Here is a 10,358-nt window from a genome sequence, read left to right as displayed (position 1 = left end):
CCCTGTGTCTCCTCCTCAACGGCTTCACCCTGCCTCTCCTCCTCAGTGGTTTCACCTTGTGTCTCCTCCTCAACGGCTTCACCCTGTGTCTCCTCCTCAACGGCTTCACCCTGCCTCTCCTCCTCAGTGGTTTCACCCTGCGTCTCCTCCTCAACGGCTTCACCCTGCGTCTCCTCCTCAGCGGCTTCACTCTGCATCTCCTCCTTGGTGGCTTCACCCTGCGTCTCCTCCTCACTGGCTTCACCCTGCCTCTCTTCCTCAGTGGTTTCACCTTGCCTCTCCTCCTCAATGGCTTCACCCTGCCTCTCCTCCTCAGTGGTTTCACCCTGTGTCTCCTCCTCAGTGGTTTCACCCTGCCTCTCCTCCTCAACAGCTTCACCCTGCCTCTCCTCCTCAACGGCTTCACCCTGCCTCTCCTCCTCAGTTGTTTCACCCTGTGTCTCCTCCTCAACGGCTTCACCCTGCCTCTCCTCCTCAGCGGTTTCACCCTGTGTCTCCTCCTCAGTGGTTTCACCCTGCGTCTCCTCCTCAACGGCTTCACCCTGCCTCTCCTCCTCAGTGGTTTCACCCTGTGTCTCCTCCTCAATGGCTTCACCCTGCCTCTCCTCCTCAGTGGTTTCACCCTGTGTCTCCTCCTCAGTGGTTTCACCCTGCCTCTCCTCCTCAACGGCTTCACCCTGTCTCTCTTCCTCAACGGCTTCACCCTGCCTCTCCTCCTCAGTGGTTTCACCCTGCGTCTCCTCCTCGGCAGCTTCACTCTGCGTCTCCTGCTTGGTGGCTTCACCCTGCGTCTCCTTCTCAGTGGCTTCATCCTGTGTCTCCTCCTCGGCGGCTTCACCCCGTGTCTCCTCCTTGCAGGCTTCACTCTGCGTCTCTTCCTTGGCGACTTCACCCTGCGTCTCCTCCTCGGTGGCTTCACCCTACATCCCCTTCTCGGTGGCTTTACCCTGCGTCTCCTTCTCGGTGGCTTCACCCTGTGTCTCCTCCTCTGCGGCTTCACCCTGTGTCTCCTCCTCAACGGCTTCACCCTGCCTCTCCTCCTCAGTGGTTTCACCTTGTGTCTCCTCCTCAACGGCTTCACCCTGCCTTACACTTGCCTTACAGGTGTAAGTGTCTTACATCGTCGGATCTTAGGCTGCAATATTTACGCTGGCCGCTAAGTGGCGCTTCCATTGCGGTCGGCGTAGAATATGCAAATGAGTCGTTACGCCGATTCACGAACGTACGCTTGCCCGTCGCAGTAAATTTACGCCGTTTCCGTAAGAGATTAGCGGCGTAAAGATAAAGCTGCCCCCTAGGTGGCGTAGCCAATGTTAAGTATGGCCGTCGTTCCCACGTCGAAATTTGAAAATTTAACGTCGTTTGCGTAAGTCGTCCGTAAATGGCGCTGGACGCCATTTATGTTAACGTCGAAACCAATGACGTCCTTACGACGTCATTTAGCGCAATGCACGTCGGGAAATTTTAGGGACGGCGCATGCGCAGTACGATCGGCACGGGAACGCGCCTAATTTAAATGATCCACGCCCCCTATCCGGATCATTTGAATTAGGCGGGCTTGCGTCGGGCGGATTTACGCTACGCCGCCGCAACTTTACAGGCAAGTGCTTTGTGAATCAAGCACTTGCCCGTAAAACTTGCGGCGGTGTAACGTAAATGTGATTTTTCATCTTTATCCTTATAAGGGAATGTTAAATCATTTTTTACAATATGATTTTTTCTTATGTTTTTTTTATTTGTGTGTGTATATATACTGTATATGGGGCAGATCCTCAAAGAAATTACGCCAGAGTATCTCTTGATACGCCGCGTAATTTCAAATTTGGCGCGTCGTATCTTTGTTTTGGTATCCACAAAACAAGATACGACGGCATCTGTGTTAGATCTGACCGGCGTACGTCTTCGTAATCGTAATCCGCATCGAGTATGCAAATTAGCTATTTCCGACGATCCACGAACGTACGACCGGCCGTCACATTTTTTTACGTCGTTTCCGTTCGGCTTTTTACGACGTAAAGTTAAAGCTGCTATCTGGTGGCGTACTCAATGTTAAATATGGCCGTCGTTCCCGAGTCTAATTTTGAACATTTTACGTTGTTTGCGTAAGTCGTCCGTGAATGGGGCTGGACGCCATTTACGTTCACGTTGAAAACAATGACGTCCTTGCGAGTTTTTACGGACGGTGCATGCGCAGTTCGTTCAGCGTGGGGACGCACTTCATTTAAATGAAACACGCCCCCTACCCGCCCAATTTGAATTCCGCCGCGAGAGATACACTACACCGCCGTAACTTACGGCGCAAATTCGTTGAGGATTCAAACCAACTCAAAGTAAGTTACAGCGGCGTAGCGTATTTGAAATCTTCGCCCGGCGCAGCTTATGTATGTGGACTTGCCCCTGTATATGTATGTGTGTTTGTGCTTTGGGGTGCAGACCAATCAACAAACCCTTATTGCTTTTTTTTTTTTACTAAAAATAAGTAGAAGAATACGTATCGGCCTAAACTGAGAAAAATACATTTAAATTTTTTTTTAAATTGGGATCAAAAGTAAAAAATAGATATTTTTTTTTCAAAATTGTCAGTCTTTTTTTTTTTTTGTGCAAAAAATAAAGACCGCAGAGGTGATCAAATACCACCAAAATAAAGCTCTATTTGTGGGGAAAAAAGGAGGTCAATTTTGTTTGGGAGCCACGTCGCACGACCGCGCAATTGTCATTCAAAGCGTGAGAGTGCTGAAAGCTGAAAAATGGCCTGGACAGGAAGGGGGTGAAAATGGCCAGTAGTGGTTGAAGTGGTTAAGCAAACTTTTTCGAAATTGGTGAAAAATTATTTCTACCTGCCAATTAGGAGAGAAAACAAATATCAGAGATTATATTTTCCTTTAACATAAAGTTAACTAAAAATCATCAGAAATAAATACTAAAGAAAGAAAATAAATTAGCAATATGTAATAATACACAAATAAATAATAATTAACCCCTAACGTTAAAAAATATATAATAAATACACTATTTATTATTTTATTAATAATAATAATAATAATAATAATAATAATAATAAATAATGTATTTATTATATGTTTTTTATAGTTATATAGTTTTTTATTATATAGTTACTCGCAATCCAAGGTTTTACTGTATTTATTTATTGTAATAATAATAATAATAATTAAACACCCAAACCCAAAACAAAAAATATATATAATATTTATTATCATAAATAAATAAATTAAAAAAATTAACAATATGCAATAATACACAAATAAATAATAATTAACCCCTAACTTAAAAAATATATAATAAATACATTCTTTATTATTATTATTATTATTATTATTATTATTATTATTAATACTAATAATAATAATAATAATAATAATAATAATAATAATAATAAAGAATGTATTTATTATATTTTTATTATATAGTTATTTATTATATAGTTACTCGCAATCCAAGGTTTTACTGTATTAATTTATTGTAATAATAATAATAACAATAATAATAATAATAATAATGATAATATTAATAATTAAACACCCAAACCCGAGAAAAAAAAAGAAAATATATTATTTATTTTTAAATATATTATTTAAAAAAAATTATATATATATATATATATTAGAGGGTTTTTGTGGAGATTTACTATTGTGCAAGTTAGTTGTTTTAGTAATTAGAATTAGAATGGACATCTCAGTTGTCAATATGCATTCCAACTCATTGGCCCGGATTCACGTAGATGCGCGTATCTTTGTGCGGGCGTAACGTATCCTATTTACGTTACGCCTCCGCAACTTTGACAGGCAAGTGCCGTATTCTCAAACGAAAGTTGCGGCGGCGTAGCGTAAATAGGCCGGCGTAAGCCCTCCTAATTCAAATGTGGTAGATGTGGGCGTGTGTTATGTAAATTTTATGCGACCCCAAGTAAATGACGCTTTTTACGAACGGCGCATGCGCCGTCCGTGAAAGTATCCCAGTGCGCATGCTCCAAATTAACCCGCAAGAAGCCAATGCTTTCGACGTGAACGTAAATGACGCCCAGCCCTATTCGCGAACGACTTACGCAAACAACGTAAAATTTTCAAATTTCAAATCAATAGCGGCCAGCGTAAATATGCAGTTACGATCCGACGGCGTAAGAGACTTACGCTGGTCGTATCTTATACAAATCTATGCGTAACTGATTCTAAGAATCAGGCGCATAGATACGACGGCACAACTCAGAGATACGCCGGCGAAACTCGTACGTGAATCTGGGCCCTTATTGTATTTGTTTGTGGTTTCCTTTTTGTTGTGTGAATTTTTTTTTAAAACTAATAAAAATATATTGTAATAAAAAAAAAAGTTTTAACAGTTTTCACCTTTGTAAATTGCCCCCTGCGGCGTCTCATGCGTTACGCCATTCTGCGCAGAATGGGGGTCATACAAGGCTGTTGATTTCCAGGCAGCGCAGACGGTCTGAGACAATCGTGGCCTTTATTTTTATTTTACGGGAAATATTTTTGTGTTGAGGGGGGGAGGGGAACATTTAATAAGGCATGCTCGTCTGTTTACTAATACACCAAACAATGCTGCAGAAAATGCGAGAGACCCCTCCCCGCGTCGCACGCCCAGCCACTGCCCCCCTGCGCCGTCCAATCACAGGCCGCAAAGCCCACAGCTGCTGGCTGAGCCGTCTCCCGTGCTGGGGGGGGTAAGCCGATGTGAGGCCAGCCTGTGATTGGCCCGCCGCCGGTGGAAGAATTGCCTTTGGAATGTATATAACATTGTTCTGACTTCCCCTCCTTCTGCCAGGCCGGGATCCGGGTGAATGGGATTTGTGTGGCTCTGCCAGTCACTCCGGGGGGTGGGGGTTAAATCCCCTCTCCCCTCTTCTGTGCGTCGCTTCCGCTCAGCCTGGACCCATCGCCTTATACTAGATGTCACCCAATCACTACAATCCTATACAAGAGGCAGAGCCCATGTTCTATACAGCCATTTCCATCTTCTTCTAGAGGCATCCCCCATCTCTCCGAGACGCAACAATGTAACTATGACTTAGACCCCCTTTCACACTGAAGCGTTTTTACAGCTTACAATTAAGCGCTATTAAAACGCTCATAAAACGCTCTCCATGCATCTCAATGGACCCTTTCACACTGAGTCCTGCAAGCAGCATCTTTGGAGCAGCTTTTGGGCGCTTAAAAAAAAACGCTCCAAAAACGCCTCCATTGAAATGAATTGAAAGGGCTGTAAAAACGCCTTACCCTTTCACACTGAGGCCCCTTTCACACTGAGGAGTTTCTCAGGCGGTACAGCGCTAAAAATAGCGCCTAAATACCGCCTGAAAAACTCCTGCCCAGCCTTCTCAATGTAAAAGCCCGAGGGCTTTCACACTGAGGCGATGCGCTGGCGGGAGAGAAAAAAATCTCCTGCAAGCAGCATCTTTGGAGCGGTGAGAGGAGCGGCGTGTATGCCGCTCCTTCACGCTCCTTTCCATTTAAAACAATGGGAAACCGATGGACCGTTTTTATCGGACGAACCGATCGTGTGTGGGCCCCATCGGTTTTTTATCCATCGGTGAAAAAAAAAATAGAACCTGTTTTAAATTTTTCTTATGATCAAAAAAACGATAGAAAAAAACGATCGTATGTGGGGAAATCCATCGGTCAAAAATCCACGCATGCTCAGAATCAAGTCGACGCATGCTCGGAAGCATTGAACTTTATTTTTCTCAGCACGTCGTCGTGTTTTACGTCACCACGTTGGACTCGATCAGATTTTTTACCAATGGTGTGTAGGCAAGACTGATGAAAGTCAGATTAGATTAGATTCCATCAGATATCCGATCGTGTGTACAGGGCTTTAGGGGTTAGGCTTAGAGTGTTAGGGTTAGAGGTGAGGGTTAGGGTGTTGGGGGGCTAGGGTGAGGGTTAGGGTGTTAGGGTTAGGGTGAGGCTGTTAGGGTGTTAGGGGGTTAGGTTGAGGGTTAGGGTGTTAGGGTTAGGGTGAGGCTGTTAGGGGGTTAGGGTGTTAGGGTGAGGGTTAGGGTGTGAGGGTTAGGGTTTTAGGGGGTTAGGGTTAGGCTGAGGGTTAGAGTTAGGGTTTTAGGGGTTAGGGTGAGGGTGTTGGGGTTTAGGGTGAGGGTTAGGGTGTTAGGGGGTTAGGGTGAGGGTGTTAGGGTTAGGGTGAGGGTTAGGGTTAGGGTGTTAGGGTTAGAGGTGAGGGTTAGGGTTATGGTGTTAGGGGGATAAGGTGAGGGTTTGGGTGTTAGGGTTAGGGTGAGGTTGTTAGGGGGTTAGGTTGAGGGTTAGGGTGAGGCTGTTAGGGTGTTAGGGTGAGGGTTAAGGTGTTAGGGTTAGGGTTTTAGTGGGTTAGGGTTAGGTTGAGGGTTAGAGTTAGGGTTTTAGGGGTTAGGGTGAGGGTGTTGGGGGTTAGGGTGAGGGTTAGGGGGTTAGGGTGAGGGTTAGGGTTAGAGGTGAGGGTTAGGGTGTTGGGGGGCTAGGGCGAGGGTTAGGGTGTTAGGGTTATGGCGTTACGGGGTTAGGGTGAGGGTGTTAGGGTTAGGGTGTTAGTGTTAGAGGTGAGGGTAAGGGTGTTAGGGTGAGGGTTAGCGTGAGGGTTAGGGTTAGGGTGTTAGGGGGTTAGGATTAGAGGTGAGGGTTAGGGTGTTAGGGTGAGGGTTAGAGTGAGGGTTAGGGTGTTAGGGGGTTAGGGTTAGAGGCGAGGGTTAGGGAGAGGGTTAGGGGGTTAGAGGTGAGGGTTAGGGAGAGGGTTAGGGGGTTAGAGGTGAGGGTAAGGGTGTTAGGGTTAGAGGTGAAGGTTAGGGTGAGGGTTAAGGTTAGGGTGTTAGAGGGTTAGGGTTAGAGGTGAGGGTTAGGGTTTTAGGGGGTTAGGGTTAGAAGTGAGGGTTAGGGTTAGGGTGTTAGGGTTAGAGGTGAGGGTTAGGGTGTTAGGGGGTTAGGGGGTTAGGGTTAAAGGTGAGGGTTAGGGTTTTAGGGGGTTAGGGTTAGAAGTGAGGGTTAGGGTGTTAGGGTGAGGGTTAAGGTTAGGGTGTTAGAGGCTTAGGGTTAGAGGTGAGGGTTAGGGTTTTAGGGGGTTAGGGTTAGAAGTGAGGGTTAGGGTTAGGGTGTTAGGGTTAGAGGTGAGGGTTAGGGTGTTAGGGGGTTAGGGTTAAAGGTGAGGGTTAGGGTGTTAGGGGGTTAGGGTTAGAAGTGAGGGTTAGGGTGTTAGGGTGAGGGTTAGGGTGTTAGGGGGTTAGGGTTAGAGGTGAGGGTTAGGGTTTTAGGGGGTTAGGGTTAGAAGTGAGGGTTAGGGTTAGGGTGTTAGGGTTAGAGGTGAGGGTTAGGGTGTTAGGGGGTTTTAGGGGGTTAGGGTTAGAAGTGAGGGTTAGGGTGTTAGGGGGTTAGGGTTAGAAGTGAGGGTTAGGGTGTTAGGGTTAGAGGTGAGGGTTAGGGTGTTAGGGGGTTGGGGTTAGAGGTGAGGGTTAGGGTGTTAGGGTTAAAGGTGAGGGTTAGGCTGTTAGGGTGAGGGTTTCCCCATGAAAAATAAGGTTAGGACTCAGGGATTGGAATAGGGACCTCCACAGAGGTCAAAGGTCAGAAGGCGGGTCCCCAGGGGTCAATGGTCAAGAGGCGTGGCTGACCCACCCCCACCAAAGTGTACCGCCTACCCCAGCTAAGTTGGGGAATGAACAAGCGGGCAAAGTGCTTGGCGGCTTTTAGCCGCATCAGAAAGCCGATCACCAGCTCTAAAAAAACAGTACTAAGGATGACGCCTGCAGCTGCATGTCACCTCGGTATCACCCCCTAAAGCAAAGGCCACATATTTGCGTACATTCGGCGCTAAGGGGATAAAATATCCCAATCTGTAATTCTGATTTCACGCCGTCCCAAGAGTTGTTTTAAATCCTCTGAAATCTACAGCTTCCATGAAAATGATCTGTGGTGATCCTGCCACAAAGGTCCTTGTTCAGGCCCTTCCTGTTGTAGAGTGACAACGCTCTGCAGCAAGCCACAAGGCGAGAGGCTGCAGCAGGGGGGCTGATCTGTGTTTAGACCTTTGTGAACACTTCCAAGACCCACACACAGGCAGTTACTTAACCCCTTCACCCCCGGAACCATTTGGCTGGCCAAAGACCAGAGCACTTTTTGTGATTGGGCACTGCGTCGCTTTAACTGACAATTGCGCGGTCGTGCGACGTGGCTCCCAAACAAAATTGACGTCCTTTTTTTCCCCGCAAATAAAGCTTTCTTTGGTGGTATTTGATCACCTCTGCGGTTTTTATTTGTTGCGTTATAAACACACAAAAAAACGACAATTTTGGAAAAAAAAGCAATATTTTTTACTTTTTTGCTATAATAAATATCCCCCAAAAATGTATAAAATAACTAAATTATGGGGAGATTGCAGCCAAAGTTACCCACTGGAAGTGCAGATGGGGTCCAGAGACTAGTGGTGGGGGGAGGGGGGGTGCGGAGACCTCCGGGGTCAGTTTAGGCCGCTATGTCTCCTCTTTTTAATGGCGTGTGACAGACACTGTGCTGGAGCACATTTGGCAGCCGTTACGGGTGAATTTCACCCCGGGGAGCGATCGGATGACCTGATGGCCGTCCAATCACAAGCTGGGCCCCTCGGAGGGCAATAAAAGGAGCCCGAGTGACGTGTTGCATGGAGGACATGTGTGGCCCCCTTCCGAAAGTACTGGGGGGGGATTGTTAAAACATTACCATGAATGATCGGAATGAGATAAACCAATCAGAAATGTGCAGATAACTCACATCTCCACTCACCGGCCTCTTTATTAGGTACACCTTGCTAGTCCCGGGTTGGACCTCATTGTCCAGTGGTGAGATGATTGGAGCTTTGTGACATGGTGACATTATCCTGCTGGGAGGAGCCATCAGAAGATGGGGACACTGTAGTCATAAAGGGATGGACATGGTCAGCAACAAGACTCAGGTGGTTGGTGTTTAGTTTAACCACCTAAGGACCGAGCCTCTTTCTGAGATTTGGGTCCGGATTTAAAAAGCCTGGCGTAAATTTGTGCGGGCGTAGCGTATCTCAGATACGCTACGCCGCCGTAACTTAGTGAGGCAGGTTCAGTCTTCAGAAAGAACCTGCGCCCTAAGTTAAGGCGGCGTAGCGTATGTGGTCCGGCGTAAGCCCGCGGAATTCAAATTATCCAGGCAGTGGGCGTGTTGTATGGTAATGAAGGCTGACCCCCCGTAAATGACGTTTTTGACTAACGGCGCATGCGCCGTCCGTGAACGTATCCCAGTGCGCATGCTCCAAGTTACGCCGCAAATAGGCAATGCTTTCGACGTGAATGTAACTTACGTACAGCCCTATTCGCGAACGACTTACGCAAACGACGTAATCTTTGGAAAATTTGACGCAGGCCCGACGTCTATACTTAACATAGGATACGCCTCATATAGCAGGGGTAACTTTACGCCGGAAAAAGCCTTACGTAAATGACGTAAAAAAATGCGCCGGGCGGACGTACATTTCTGAATCGGCGTATCTACCTAGTTTGCATATTCTACGAGTAAATCTCCAGAAGCGCCACCTAGCGGCCAGCGTAAATATGCAACTAAGATACGACGGCGTAAGAGACTTACGTCAGTGGTTTCTTAGCCAAATTTCGGCGTATCTTGCTTTCTGAATACAGAAAGAAGATACGCCGGCGCATGCTAGAATTTACGCGGCGTATCAATAGATATGCCGACGTAAATTCTTTCTGAATCCAGGCCTTTTTTTTTTTTTTGCTAGAAAATTACTTAGAACCCCCAAACATTATATATACATTTTTCTAACACCCTAGAGAATAAAATGGCGGGCGTTGCAATACTTTCCGTATTTGCGCAGCGGTCTTAAAAGCACACTGGGGGGGAAGCACACAGGAGGACACTGGGGGGAAGCACACAGGGGTACACGGGGGGGGGCACACAGGGGGACACTGGGGGGAGCACACAGGGGGACACTGGGGGGGGGGGGAAGCACACAGGGGGACACTGGAGGGGAAGCACACAGGGGGACACTGGGGGGGAAGCACACAGGGGGACACTGGAGGGGAAGCACACAGGGGGACACTGGGGGGGAGACTGGGGGGAAGCACACAGGGGGACACCGGGGGAGGGAAGCACACAGGGGGACACTGGGGGGGAAGCATGCAGGGGGACACTGGAGGAGAGAGCACACATCACAGGGTGATGGTATTCTGGACTCTTCCGCCGACTATTCAGATGGCCGGCCCCCTGGTGAGCGCCGGCCATCTGAGTAATGGCAGCTGGTTGGCTGTGGAAGTGCCTAACAGAGCCAGCGGCTCTGATAGGCTTTCCGATTAGCTGTAATAGGCTTCCAAATACTTATCCAGG

The sequence above is a fragment of the Rana temporaria genome, chromosome 4, assembly GCF_905171775.1.
Source record: "Rana temporaria chromosome 4, aRanTem1.1, whole genome shotgun sequence".
In the NCBI taxonomy this organism is placed as follows: domain Eukaryota; kingdom Metazoa; phylum Chordata; class Amphibia; order Anura; family Ranidae; genus Rana; species Rana temporaria.
This window is presented reverse-complemented; position numbering follows the sequence as displayed.